General features: G+C 44.7%; 1 pseudogene; it reads left to right on the plus strand.

Moving 5' to 3' along the window:
- Positions 1 to 10,233, plus strand: part of LOC103749393 — a 32,495-nt pseudogene extending 22,262 nt beyond the window's left edge.
- Positions 10,234 to 15,771: the final 5,538 nt, after the last annotated feature.

The following is a 15,771-nucleotide window of genomic DNA, read 5'->3' on the forward strand; positions in this document are numbered from 1 at the left end:
GTTAGTCGGTGGTGCAGGTCCCAGGAAGCAGAGAGAGGTGAGGGCGGGGCCAGGTCCAGAAGTGGTGCTCCTGGGGCCCAAGAAAGGGACTAAGTTGTTCTGGGTGAAAAGGATCAGGAAGCAGTATTGGTTCCCCAGGTGTCTGGGGACCCAAGACTAGGAATGGCGCAGGACCTAAACTAGTAGAGAGCAGCGGGGGAGATGGAAGGGTGAATGTGGCTGGGGGAGTCAAGGCGCGGAGGGCTGCGCTATAGACTTACCCCAAGAGGTCTGTTTTGGATTTTATAGAAGCCAGCAGTTAAGAGACTTTAAAGAGACTGTGAACTTTTTAAAAAATATATTTTATTCTTATTTTATGTGTATGACTGTATTGCCTGCACGTATGTGAGTGCACCCATATCATGCAAAGCTGAGGAGGTCAGAAGAGGGCTTTGGATTCCCCTGGAACTGGAATTAAGGATGGTTCATAGCCACCATGTGGGTGCTGGGAATCGAACCTGGGTCCTCTGCAAGAGCAGTCTATGCTCTCTTAACCGCTGAGCCATCTGTTCAGCCCTGAGGCTGTGAACTTTTAAGTGTTTGGATTTTTTTAAGGACTGTGGGGCTTTTAAGGTTGTACTGTCTTATGTTATAATATTAATGTTAACATTGTGTCTTGGGGACAAGAAATGGGAAGGTTATGGCTTAATAGAGATATGTTTGTGTGTCAAGTTGACAAGGGGTCAATTGTGCAGGATAGCTTTCATGTCAACTTGATACATTTGGGTTGAGGGAGCCCCAATTGGGGAATTTCCTCCATTAGACTGGCATGTGGGGCATCTCCTTGATTATTGAGTGATATGGGAGGGTCCAGCTCACTGTGGGTGGTGCCACCCTGGGCAGGTGGGCCTATGTTGTATAAGAAAGCAGGCTGAGCAGGGGCCAGGGGAGCAAGCCAGTAAGCAGCATCCTCCGTGGCCTGTGCTCCAGCTCTTGCCTCTAGGTTCCTGCCCTGAGTTCCTACCTTGGGCTCCCTCGATGATGAACTGTGACCCGGAGATATAAGCTGAATAAACTCTTTCCTTCCCAAGTTGATATTGGTCAGAGTGTTTTGTTGCAGCAATGGAGAATCAAACTAGGACAGATTCATTCATTCTTTTTTTCTTCAGATTTTTATTTTGTTTTTAATTATGTGTTTGTGTGTGTGGTTGTCTGTGTGTGTGTGTCGGGGGTGGGGAGGTTTATGCACATGAGTGCAGTGCCTATGGAGTCCAGGGGCATTGAATTTCCTGGAGCTGGAGTTATGGGTGGTTGTAAGCCACTCAGAATGGGTACTGGGAACCAAACTTGAGTCCTCTGAAAGAGCAGAACATGCTCTTAACACTGGACCATCACTCTAGCCTCACAGTTCATTCATTTTTCAGTGAACTTGGACATTTTGATATTACCAAGATATTTGCTTCTCTAAAATACTTTGTAACTCCAGCATCTTTAAAAAATTTATTTGTATTTTATACGTATGAGTGTTTGCCTGCATGCATGTAACTGCACGATGTATATACAATGCCCATGGAGGTCATCAGGTTTCCTGGAACTGGAGTTATGGATGGCTGTTAGCCACCATCTGGGTGCCGGGAACTGAACCTGGGTCCTCTGCAAGAGCAGCCAGTGCTCTTAACTGCTGAGCCATCTCTCCAGCCCTGTAACTGCAACAACTTGATAACACCCCCTTAGATTTGCAGACCCTTTTGAGTTTGGAACTTTAGAGCTTGTGGTGATGGCAACTCACCGTGGTCACAGTACACCACAGCATTGTGAATGGTGGGAGCTGCTTGCTGCAGAGGTAGGGCCTAGGGAGTGTGAAGGCATCACCATCTCTGCCCAGCAGTTTGCTCTGGAGCCAACCTCCTCAGGAAGTGCCTCGCTGCTCTGAGAACTGAAGGCCTGTCTACTTCCCAGTGAAGAATACCAATGCTTTTAAAATTGAGGCCAGTAGAGAGCGGTATCTATGCAGCAAACATCAATGTTTGACTGCCATCTAGTGGTCTAAAATGGATTTGGGTTTCTAACTGGCAATATGTGACAGTAACCATCCATGCATCCATGAGTCTGTGTATCTGTCCTTCCATTCTCCAGCTCATTTATCCTTAGCTACCCTACAATTCACTCATATCGATTCTTCTGCTCATCCTTCTGTCCTGGCAGCAAGGCCCTATGCTAACCAGCCTCTTTCAGTCTTTCTGACCCTTTTTCATTTCATTATATAGTATGTGGGTTTGTGAGGCATCCCCCAACCCCCAGTATTTCTTTATGCTTTTAAGCACAGCAAGCTAATTCGCTGCATAGGTTTTTCTCTTTCCTAGGAATGACCTTTTCCCAATTTTAGTGTGACTGGCTTTTTATCCTCATCACTTATGTTCAAGCTCAATGCATCTTTTCAAGAGATTTCCTTAGTCATTCTAAAGTATGGACACATGGGACTGTAGAGATGGCTCAATGGTTAAGAACACTAGCTATTCTTATAGAAGATCCTGGTTCAAATCCCAGCACCCACATGGTAGATGACAGATTTCCGTAACTCCAGTTCCAGGGGATCCGACACCCTCTTCTGTCCTCTGCAGGTATTGCCCGGCATGGGTGCACTTACATATGTGCAGGCAATACACACACACACACACACACACACACACACACACACACACACACGAAATGAAAATAATAAATTTTAAAAAGGGACCTATTCCAGGCATGGTGGCACATGCCTTTAATCCCAGCATTTGGGAGGCAGAGGCAGGTGGATCTCTGTGAGATCAAGGTCAGCCTGTTCTACATAGTGAGTTCCAGGAGAGCTGTGGCTACAGGGAGACCCTGTCTCAAAAATAAGGATGGAGGGCTGGAGAGAGAGCTCAGCAGTTAAGAGCACTGGCTACTCTTTCAGAGGATCCAGGTTCAAATACTAGCACCTACATGGTGGATAACAACAGTCCGTAACTCCAGTTCCAGGGGATCCCACACCCTCTTCTGACCTCCTTGGGCATTGGACAACATAGGTGCACTTACATACATGCAGATAATACACTCATACACATAAAATAATAAAATATTAATAAAGAGACCCTTGTGACTGGAGAGATGGCTTAGCAGTTCAAAGTGCTTTCAGAGGACCCAGGTTCACTTTCCAGCACCTGTCTGGAATGCTTCACAACCACCTATAACTCAAGCCCCAGGGGATTTCATGCCCTCTCCTGGCCCCCGAGCCACATAGGGGACAGACACACACACACACACACACACACACACACACACACACACACACACACAGAAATAAAAAGGTAAACTTTGCATATGTCCTAACCTCCAGTCTCTCTTTGGCATTCGCTTGGTTTTATTTAATTCACAGACTTATCTCTTCATCCCTTCCTAATATTTCCCTTTTGAAGTTTTATCTGCACTTGTTTGTGTCCCCCTCCCAGAATGGACCTCAGTAGGAAACTTGTCTGTCTTGTTCACTGCTGTAGCCCAGAACATACTCCAATGCTTGTGACTTTAAACAATGACATTTACTTCATGCTCAACTGTACCACCACCTTGGCAGAGCCTCCACTCTGCCAAACCTGATCATCCCAGCAGGGGGATGGGGACTGGAGAGGTTCAGCTGCTGGTCACATTTTATTGACCAGAGTAGACACATGACCCAGCTTACTTCTTCCTTGCTCTCTGATTCAAAAGCCAGGATGCGCCTTTCTCCTTACACTGTCTGTGACTAGATCTTCCCTCTTGTTCAAGTGGTGGGAAGACAGAAGAGAGAGTTGAAGAGATGGTTCTCAGCCAAGACTGATGAGTTTGATCCCTGGGTCTCACTTGGTGGAAGGGGAGACACCAAGTGGGACAACTTCTGAAAGTTGTCCTCTCCCCTCACATCATGTGCACTGTGACATGTGTGCCCCAGTAAAGAAATAAAATATAAAAAAATATATTTTTGCTCTTTTTTTGAGACAGGGTCTCCCAGTAGCCCCAGCTGGCCTGGAACTCACTATGTAGACCAGGCTGGACTTGAACTCGCAGAGATCCGCCTGCCTCTGCCTCCCGAGTGCTGGGATTAAAGGTGTGCGCCACCACACCCAGCTTAAAAATATTTTTTAAAGGAGGAGAGGGGAATAAAAATACACACAGTAGGATTGGGCTTGAGCCACAGCTTAGTTGGCATGAGTGCTTGCATGAAACCTTGAATTTGATCCCCAACATCCCATAAAACTAGATGTGTTGGTGCATGCCTGTAATCCTAGCACTCAAGAGGTAGAGGTAGGAAGATGATAAGTTTGAGGTTATTCTAGGCTACAGAATGAGTTTGAGAGGGAATAACAGAATCAAACTATATATATATATTTTGATTCTGTTACCTATATTTTATACTTATGATATCAGTTAAATAATTTTTAAATTTTAGTTAATTAATTCAGTTGTTTTGTAACAAGGTCTTATTACTATGTAGCCCAGACTTGCCTTGAATTCATGATCTTCCTGCTTCAGTTCCTTAGTTCTGGGGTCACAGATGACCCACCAAATCTAGCTTTCTACTTAGTATTTTTTCTTTGTATTTTTTTTGTATTTTGTTTTGTTTTGCTTTTGTTTTTGATACAGGGTCTCCTGTAGCCCAGGCTGGACTTGAACTCATAGCTGAAAATGACCTTGGTCCTCTGATCTCCCTACCTCCCACTCCTAAGTGCTGAGGTTCCAGTCATGTATCACTGTGCCAGGTTTATGCAGTCCTGGGGATTGAACTCAGGGCTTTATGTATGCTAGGCAGACACTCTGCCAACTGAGCCTCTCTTTTTTTTTTAATTGGTTTCTGAGAATACTGTGTCAAAATGGTTGACTCAGTTTTATTTCTTCAGTTCCATCAGTTACGTTAGTTGTACTTTCCGCAACTCGAGACTCTGCGTTCGGAGACATGTCTGTGGAATATCTATCTATCTCTCTCTATATAAATTATATTAGGCTGAATGTGTTTGTGATCTTGCTAGATGTTGTCGGTTCTGCTCTGTGGGGGTCTTACCATATATCATCACTACCCACACTGTGCTAGAGTGATGGTTTCCCTATAACCTTTCCCATAGGGAGTATCATTACATTTCTGGAACAGTAAAAAAAATTATTTATTATTTTTAGTTTATGTGTATGCATGTATTATCTGCATGTATGTAAGTGTACCTGTGTCATGCAGTCCCCTTGGAAGATAGAAGAGGGCATCTGATTCTCCTGGAACTAGAGTTAAGGGCAGTTGTTAGATGCCATGTGGGTGCTGGGATTTGAATCCAGGTCTTCTGCAAGAACAGTCAGTGCTCTTTTTAAAAAATATTTTATTTACTATATTTTTTATGTGTATGAGTGTATTGCCTGTATGTATAGGTGAGTGCACTGTGTTGTGCAATGCCTCAGAGGTCAGAAGAGGGTGTCAGATTCCCCTGGAACTGGAGTTAAGGATGGTTTGTAGCTGCCATGTGGGTGCTGGGAATCGAACCCGGGTCCTCTGCAGGAGCAGTCAGTGCTCTTAACCACTGAGCCATCTCTCCAGTCTGGAACTTTGTTAATATAATGGCTGATGCATTCTATGTTGACATAGTTCTAATTTGCATTCTTTGTACATTTTAGTCTGTTTCTGCTGCCGAAACAAGAAAACCCAAGACAGAAACTTATTTGTCACAGTTCTAGCTAGAGGCTGACTGTGAAAGTGTCCTCAAATGGCAGAGGGCCTGAGTGGAACAGAAGCAGGTGAACGGGGGCACATTCCCTCCTTCAAGACTTTTATGGTGACACCTAACACCTCTTACTAGTTTCATTTCTGTTGCTATGATAAAATACCCTGGCAAAAAACAATAGGGGAGAAAGGGTTTATTGTGGCTCACAGTTTTGTTTACAGTCCATCACTATAGGGAAGTCCAGGCAGGAACTTAAAATAGCCGGTCACATCATGTCCACGTCAAGAGCGGAGAGAAATGTACACGTGCATGCTAAGTGCTCAGTGCCATTTCTCTATTCTTACACAGTCCAGGGCTCCAAATCAGGGAATGGTACTGCTGACTTTCAGGCTGGGTCTTCCTACATCAACTAAGGCAATCTAGATAATCCTCCATAGAGGCAAGCATAGGTTGTATCAAGTAGGTGCAACTAACCATTACATCTAAAGACACCATTTCTCAACACTGTTATATTGGAAATTTTCAACATTAATAGGGACAAAACATTCAAATATAGCTGCTGCTCCCTCCTCTTCCTCTTCCTCTTTCTCTTCCTCTTCCTCCTCCCCCCTCCCCTTCCCACTCCCCTTCCCCCTCCTCTTCCTCCTCTTCCTCTTCTCTACCCCCTTCTTCTTTTGAGAGGGTTTCACTGTGTAGCCCTGTCTGGCCTGGAACTCTCTATGTAGACCAGCCTGACTTCAAGTTTGATCTTTCAGCCCATGTTTCCCCAGTGCTGGGATTACAAGTGTGTGCTACCATGCCCACCTATACCATTTTTTTTAAAAACCTTTGGAGACAAGATCTCATTATGTAGCCTTGGCTGGCCTAGAACTTGATATGTAACCAGGCTGGCCTCAAGCTCAGAGGCCTACCTCTGCCTTTAAGCCCTCTGCTGGGATTAAAGGTGTGTGCTATCATGCCTGGCCTCTTTTTTTAAAAAAAGTATTTTATTTTTATTTAACGTGTATGGGTGTATTGTTTGCATGTAGGTAGGTGCATCTGTGTTGTGTAATGCCCACAGAGGTCAGAAGAGGGCGTCGGATCCCCTGGAACTGGAGTTACAGATGATTGTTCGCCATCATGTGGGTTCTGGGACTCGAACCTGGGTCCTCTGCAAAAGCAGTCAGTGCTCTTAACTGCTGAGCCATCTTTCCAGTCCCTGGACTCTTATTATGTGGGTTATGTTGAACTTTTTCTGTAGGTTTGTTTTCTGTGATATATCGCTTCATTCTTTTGTTTGTTTCTTAGTTAGGCTGTCAATTTTTTTTCCTTTTCAATATTTAGAAATTCCTCATTTATGAAGGATAACTTTTTTTTTTGTGCTATAACTTCTGTATATTTTTCTCACCTCATTTTTGTTTGTGGTATCTTTTGCCATGTGGTCTTCAACTTATTATTTCGTTTTTTTGCGACAAGGTCTTACTGTGTAGCACAAACTGGCATGGAATTTGCTATGTAGTTCAGCATGGCCTGGAGTTTATTTCCTCAGGCCTCAATTTCTGTCTCCATATTCTGGGGTTACAGTTTTTTGTTTTTTGTTTTTTTTTTGGTCTTTTTGAGACAGGGTCTCCCTGTAGCCCCAGCTGTCCTGAACTTACTATGTAGACCAGACTGGCCTTGAACTCACAGAGATCCACCTGCCTCTGCCTCCCAAGTGCTGGGATTAAAGGCATGCGCCACCATGCCCAGCAGGTTTTACTTTCTAAAACTTTCATTATTTATTTATGTGTATGTGCATGTGTTTATATCTGTGAGTGAATGCCACACATGTGATGCCCATGGGGGCCATAAGGGTGTCAGATCCTCTGGAGTTTCAGGTGATTGTGAACCACCTGATATAGGTGCTGGGAATGGAACTCAGGTCCTCTGCAAGAGCAGTATTTTTTGACTGCTGAGCCATCTCTTCAGCCCCAGGTTTTACTTTTGTGTAAAGTGTGTCAATTATTGCTCTTATTGTTTCTGGATTTTGAGTCATAATTAGGAAAGGGTTGTTTCCATTGTGAGTCACTGTGAGCAAACAGCTGAGGCTCTGTGTGCCTGAGAGTATTAGTTAACGATATGTCCACGTTTGAAAGAAAATGTGCCTGGTACATTCATGCTCAAGGGTTTTTCACTTCAGTACACTGAAAAATTTACTGATTTCTTCTGATGGCTTTTTTTTTTTTTTTTAAAATCTTTTTGAGACAGAGTCTCCCTGTAGCCCCAGATGGCCTGGAACTCTCTATGTAGACCAGGTTGGACTTGAACTCACAGAGGTATGCCTGCCTCTGCCTCCCAAGTCCTGGGATTAAAGGCTTGCACCATTACACCCAGCTTTAGATGGTTAGTTTTAATTGTGAACTTGATGCAACTTAGAATCACCTGGAAAGAGTCTCATTGAGAACTTGTGTAGATCAGAGTGGCCTGTAGGCCTGTCCTGGGGGCTGTTGGCCTAGGTGGGGATTGTCTTGATTACTGTAATAGGTGTGGGAAGACCCAGACTGAAAGTCGGCAACACCATTCATAGATTTTGGACTCTGGACTTTGTAAGTATTATATGCCGGATTCTGAATAAAAATCACCAACACCACTTAATTGAAAGCAGCAAGGTAAAGTTTTATTACAGCCGACTGGGCTATGTTGGGAATAGAAGCAGCCCTGAGCGTCAGTCAGCCAGAGTTTTTATAGGATTACAGAAAGCATGGTTCAAACAGAACATCAGTGGGCCAATCAGGTTCATGTAACAAAATTTGAATTTACCAAGCAACAACTTGTTATTGGCAGGCAAGCTTACAGAAGTGAGATAAGCAGTTAGCCAGGTGCAGGGCCTGGATCAGAACATTCTGTGGTTTTGCCTTAGGCCATTTCTCAGAACTCAAGGTTGCCTCTCCCTTCTGGGTATTTCCCATGAGTAGAGGAAAGGGCACTTCTGAAATGGCTGTTCTAGGCAAAATGGAGTAACTTAGGTTAGGTTAATTAGCTGAGATAATTCAGTAAGAGCAGAGAAAGCGAGCTGAGCACCAAGCACATGTGCATGCATTTCTTTCTGCTCTCGACTATGGATGTCATGTGACCAGCTGCTTCAAGATCCTGCCTCTGTGGCTTTCCTGCAGGGATGGACTGTAACCTTTTCTCCATTTTCTTTTACCACTTACTAGGTCTGTGTCACCCTTCCTGCTTCTGAGAATGCTTCTTACCGAGGTATTCCAGTTTGGAACTTCCTTCTCCAGCTCTGCTACTCCCATCACTTATACAATCTATTGCGCCTTTTATTTCCATGGTTACGTTTTTAGATTTTAAAATTATTACTGTCTCATTCTCACATCACGTTGTTAGTGTTTTCTCAAGCATGTTACTGTGCTTATTCAGAATCACCATCCATCCACGTCAACACTCCCACTTCAGTGGTGTATGCATCCAACTCTTTCATTTGGCGGCCTTTATTTAATAACATTTTAGTTTTACATAGAACAATGGGGCTCGTTATGATATTTTCATACATATGTACCACTGGACTTTGCATATCCAACTCCCATAGCCCTTCCTTTTCCTTCCTCCCCATGTCCTGTAGGATCCTTCCCTCCTCACAAATAGTCCCCCTTCTGTTTTCACGACACACACACGCACACACTCAAACACACATGACACACACCCCATTAGATTCTATATGTAAGAGAAAACATATAATAATTGCTTGAGTCTGGTTTATTTAGTTTGACATAATTTTCAGTTTCATCTATTTTCCTGAAAATGGCACAATTTCCAGGCTGGCCTAGAATGCACTTTATAGTTTGGGCTGGTAGCAATCCTCTGCCTCGGCTGTCCAAGTGCTGAGATTATAGGTATGAGCGCCCATCCCCAGTTTTACGTATTTTTCTCAACAAACATCAGTTAGAACCCCTTGCCTGCTCAAATATAGGCATTAAACTTAGATCCGTGAAAACAACAAAGACTGTTACCTCAATGAAACCTGCATCTTAGCGGGAAGAGACATAAAAAATATACCAGAGAACAATGCCTGCAGTTTAAAAAATATGCAAGTCAAACAGGTAAGGCAAATTGTGTTTGCAGCCGAGCCGCCGCCGCTCTCACGCCAGCGGCGCCTCTCGCTTGCTGAGCTCCAACAGAAGGAGAAGCGGGGGTAAGTAAGGCGGTGTCTGCACCACGGCGGACAAAGCAGACTGCCCGCAAACCCACGCGTGGGCGGTAAACACCCAGGAAACAACTGGCGACAAAAGCCGCTGGCAAGAGTGCGCCCTCTACTGGAGGGGCTCAGAAGCCTCGTAGTTACAGGCCTGGCAGGGTGGTCCTCCGGGAACTTCTGATCCCCTTCCAGCGTCTGGTGCAAGCAATTGCTCAGGACTTCAAAACAGATTTGCGCTTCCAGAGTGCAGCTGTTAGTGCTTTGCAGGAGGCAATGAGGACGCTCTGGTTCCTTTTTGAAGATACCACCGTGTGTGCTATCCATACCAAACGTGTAACAATTATGCCTAAAGCTATCCAGCTAGAACGCCGCATACGCGGAGAATGTGCTTAAGAATCCACTATAAGGGGAAGCAGTTCATTCTAAAAAATTTTTTCCTCTTCTTCCTGCTATCAGTAGTTCTGAATGTTAGATATTTTTTTCTATGGGGTCAAAAGGTACCTAAGTAAATGATTGCGAGTGGAAAATAGGGGACAGAAATCAGGTATTGGCAGCTTTTCATTTTCATTTGTGTGTGAATTTTTAATATAAATGCGGATGTAAAGCACTAATGCAAGCCAAAATGGTTCATTGAACAAGTTTCAACAGTTCAACTTGATAACAATTATAAATAAACCTGTTAAATTTTTCTGGACTATGCCAACATTTGGATTTTTTTATTTTTTGTCTTTTTGAGACAGGGTCTCCCTGTAGCCCCAGCTGTCCTGGAACTCACTATGTACACCAGGCTGGCCTTGAACTCACAGAGATCCACCTGTCTCTGCCTGCTGAGTGCTTAGGATTAAAGGCGTGCGCCACTATGCTCGGCAAAGCATTTGGATTTTTAAAAAATATTTTTTATTTTTATTTTATGTGCATGGGTGTATTGCCTGCATGTGAGTGCACCCGAGTCGTGCAATGCCTCAGAGGTCAGAAGAGGCTGTTGGATCCCCTAGGACTGGCATTAAGGACAGTTTGTAGCCACCATGTGGGTGCTGGGAAATGAACCCTGCAAGAGCAGTCAGTGCTCTTAACCGGTGAGCCATTTCTCCAGTCCCAGCATTTGGATTTTTTAAAAATAAGTAAATTTCTTATTGATGGCAGAAAATGAAACAAAACAAAAAAAAACAGGTAAGGCAGATTGGAGGACCGAGGCAAGGCATGATGTGTGACTTTTAAGTGGTGCATTTAGGTTAGGTCTCATTGAGAAGGTTCTAGTAAACCGTGAAGAAAGAGAGGAGGAACATTCTAGAAAGCAGCCATTGCAAAGGCTCTGCAATGAGGTGTGGCCCGAGTGTTGGTAGATGAACAAGGAGGCTGGTATGATTGGGGCACAGTATGTGTGTGGGTGTCCCCATAACAGGGATCTGGATCCTGTTGAGCTTATAGGCTTTGGTGAAGACTGGCTGAACCCTACTATGAATGATTGTGTTCCCTAAATTCATGTGTTGAGAGTGACTACAGCTGTGATGGTGTTGAGAGTGGGGACTTTGGAGGTGATTATGTTATGAGGGTCAAGACCTCATAAATGGGGTTAGTGCCTTTATAGAAGGGACTCCAGAGGGCTTCTATGCCACTTCCACCATGTAAAGACACAGAAGGTGCCTTGAATGAAACCAGGAACTGGAGCCTCACCAGATATCCGGCCTGTTGGTCTTTTGATTTTGGATTTCCCTGGCTCTAGAACTGGGAGCAATAACTTTGTTTGTTTATAAATTTCATGGCTCATGGTATTTTGTTACAGTAGTCTGAGTGAACTGAGAACATAGTGTGGATTTTGAGACATAAGAACCATTTGATCTGTTGTAGGTTATGAAAGGATGTCCCTGATTGACTTGTTGAAATTAGACTGTACAAAGGCAGAGGGCCAAATAGGAGGCACTGTAGCACTCTGGGTAGTAGTAGATGGTGGTACCTTGCAGTGAGGACTGGTGAACAGTGTGGAGCATCTGGGATTGGTGATGATGTCAGCTTTGATGGGGAATACTGTGGACGTAAAATCAGGAATGAAGTTCTAGGGACTGGGAAGATGATTCAGCCATTAAGGTGCCTGCTACCACAGGCATGGGACCTGAGTTCAGGTCACAAGCACCCATGTAAAAGCCAGAATTCATTGCACTTAGCATTGGTGTCAGAGGGGACAGCAGATCCCTGGAACTCACTGCCCAGCCAGCCTAGTCAATCACTGAGCTCCAGGTTCAGCCTCAAAGGAAAAAAAAAAGGTGGAGAGTGATTGAGGAAGGCATCTGATTACACACACACACACACACACACACACACACATGCATACACACACACACACAGAGAGAGAGAGAGAGAGAGAGAGAGAGAGAGAGAGAGAGAGGATTCAGTTTTGTACATGTTGAGTTTGAGATGTCCAGTGGAGTGTTGAATAGGTCAGTGTATATTTGAGTCTGGACTCAGGGAAGTTATTAGTATATAGAGAGTATTTAAAGTACAAACCTGGGCAAGATAGCCATACTGCTTAGGATAAACTTGGGCTTCTGCCTTGGTAAGAAAAAGCTCCAAAATCTCTGTGGCGAGACTAAAAAAAATTTGTTTTAGATAGTCTCACTATGTAGCCCAGGCTGGCCTGGAACTTGAGATCCCCCTGCCTCTGCTTGCCAAGTGCTGGAATTACAAGCGTGTGCCACCAACACCTGGCATGACACTTTGTTTCTTGCTCATATGAAGCCCGTTGCAGGTCTGGGCTCCTTCCCAGCCCATCTGTCTTTCATGGAGTGACTCAGCGATCCAGCTGCTTTGGTTTTTGGTCACACATCTCAGTGTGAGAATCTTTTCAAATAGCTACAGCCAGAGAAAAGGCAGCTGGAGAGTCGTGTGCCAGGCTGTGCTGGGAAGTGACCTGTCTCTGCAGTTCACTGCTCTTTGGCCAGAATTAGTTACAGATGGTCTTCCCCTTGCTGCCATGGGTTGGGACTATGAACCAAGAGACCAAGGAAGGGTGGGCAGACCTGGAGAGAGAACGAGCCAGCAAAGGGGACAGAGCAATATTGAAGGGAGGTAGGGGAGAGAGCCAGATGATGTCCTAGAACCCAAGGAAGGAGTGGTCTAGATGGGCAGTAAAGCCAGATGTGGTGACACACACCTGCATCCCAGCACTTAGGAGGCTGAGGCAGGAGGCGTGAAAGAGCAAGTCAGCCTGGGCTATAGTGAGAACCCCCCCCCCCCAAAAAAAAGGTGTCAGTAAGGTGACTGAGGGACTAGCTGGTAGAAATGATCTGAGATCTTGAGACAAGCAGTTTTCCAGAGCCACATGGGAAACCAACCAAAACAGAAGCCTGTTTGGAGGGGGTTTAAGAGAGATGGTAGCACGTGAGGGGGAATTTGAGCCAAGTAAGACCAGATGCAGGTTCAAGGCAGGTAACAGCATTTTTATATGCCAAAGAAGGTTCAGGAGACCTGTAAGCTGATGATGCTGGAGAGGGTGATGGTGGTGAATGGTGCCTTTGGACAGGTGAGAGACATCGCTGACTGTAGATGGTGCCTGAGTTTCTCTCCACTGATTGCTGGGGAAGGCAGAAACAGTGGTGTGGATTCTGGTGCATGTGACTGGAGAAGCAGAGTCTTGGGCATTGGAGGAGAGGAAGTTGAAGGAGTCTCTGGATACTGGGGGAATAGACAGACCAGAGAAGCATGGTGTGACCCGCCCAGGACCAAGAGAATATGGAGTTCTCAGCCATGGACCAAAGGGAGGAGACTCGTCAGGTCTGTGGGGTCTCTCCCTCCCCTCGTGGGTCCTTGGCCACCAGTCCACAAGGACAAAGGGAGCAGAAGTGATGAACGGGGTCAGGATGGCCAGTGAGCACTGACGGAAGAAAGCCCTTCCAGGGAGGCAGGTTCAGTGATACAAACAGCTCCAGACTCAGTGAAACAGCTCCGTTTATTCAGTGGGAGAACTAGGGAAAATATAGTGTGGAGGCAGTAGCCAATGCCTCAGCTGATAGGTGCTCATAGTATGCTTTATTTACATGCCTGATTATCATAGAAAAAACCTTGGGGTAGTTTTCAGTATGCTTTATTTACAATGCCTGATTATCATAGAAAAAACCTGGGGGTAGTTTTCACTCTGGGTAACTATGCCAAAGGTCATGTTCCAAATAAGGTCAGGCATCTGTGCTTGGCAGCACTTTCCAGGTAAGTCAGGCAGAGAGCAGGAGGCCCCCGCTGAGAAAGGGAATCCTTCCATATAGTGCCGAGCCCCTTAGAACTATCTGGACATGGAGGACTACAACCCTAACGTGCAGCTTGTGACTCTGTCACCTTCTAGGGAGTCAGACTTAATTGAGGGCATGGTTATATCAGGAGAGCTCAAAGAAGGGATAGGAGAATCTATGTATAAATGGTTCATACTTATGATGCCTATATAAACACAAGTATATATAAATATATACATTTACATATATATTTATATTTTGAGACAGGGTCTTATGTCCCAGTTTGACGCTGAACTTGCTATACAGTCAAGAATGACCTTGAACTTCAGACACTCCTGCTTTTTCTTCTCAAGTGCTGGGATTACAGGAATGCACCAACACACCTGGTTTATGTGGCACTGGAGATCAAACCTAGGATTTTAAGCATGCTAGGCAGGCGCTCTACCAACTCAGCTGCATCCTCACCCTTCAACTTATGATTGTTTTGACTTTACAATGCCTTGAAAGCATATCCATACAATAATTCTGTTTGTTCACTATCAAGAGTATTACATGAGTGACATTATTTATTACAGATTAAGCTTTATGTTAGATGAGTTTGCCCAACTGTGGGCTAAGGCAAATGTTTTGAATACATTTAAGGCAGGCTATGCTAAGCTGTGCTGTTCAGTAGGTCAGGTGTATCGAATGTGTTTTTGATAGGGCATTCTCAACTTTTGATGGGCTTGTTGGAAACAATCATATTGCCAGTTGAAGAACATCTATATCTATATGTCTGTACACATGTGTATGAATATATATGTATTCAAAGATTCTATTTTTTTTGGTCTCTTTTTGATACAGGGTCTCCCTGTAGCCCCAGTTGTCCTGGAACTCACTATGTAGACCAGGCTGGCCTTGAACTCACAGAGATCTGCCTGCCTCTGCCTCCCAAGAGCTGGGATTAAAGGCATGCATCACCATGCCCAGCCAAAGATTCTATTTTTAACTTTTTTAGATTGTAGTAAAAAATATTTAATACTGTTTATTAAATACTGCATCTGTGTGAGGGTATGTGCACATGAATGCAGTGCCCCCAGACCAGCAGAGGGCATCAGATCTCCTGCTGCTAGAGCTATAGAAAGCTGTGAACTGTCTGAAGTGGCTGTTGTTTTTTTCTTTTTTTTTGTCTTTTGAGACATGGTCTCCCTGTATTCCCAGTTGGCCTAGAACTCACTATATAGACCAGGCTGGCCTCAAACTCAGAGATCCACCTGCCTCTGCCTCCCAAGTGCTGGGATTAAAGGCAAGTGCCACCACGCCTGGCTTGAAGTGGTTGTTGGGATCTGAACTCGTACCCTCTGTTCACCCTTGAGGCATCCCTTTAGCTCCTCAAATATCCCTGTTACTCTTTTCAGGGCTGTTTTTCTCCTGTGAGGCCTACTTCTCCTGGAGCCACTTGCTCTGATGGCTGGCTTGTGTCCCCTCCTTCAAGCCACTGTATCTTTATCATTGCTGCTCAGGGTGGTTCTGGACCACTGAGTAGCTCTGAGATCATCTGGAAAACTTCTGGAAATAGGGATCCTTAGGCTCTATTGCCACATGCCCCAATTACATCTTGGGTGGTGCCCAGGAGTTCATATATTCACTAGCTCTCCAGGAGATTCTGCCGCAGTGTCTGGATGCTTTCTTTCTTTCTTTCTTTCTTTCTTTCTTTCTTTCTTTCTTTCTTTCT

Source organism: Nannospalax galili, unplaced genomic scaffold (genome assembly GCF_000622305.1).
Source record: "Nannospalax galili isolate Female #2095 unplaced genomic scaffold, S.galili_v1.0 scaffold1206, whole genome shotgun sequence".
Taxonomy (NCBI): domain Eukaryota; kingdom Metazoa; phylum Chordata; class Mammalia; order Rodentia; family Spalacidae; genus Nannospalax; species Nannospalax galili.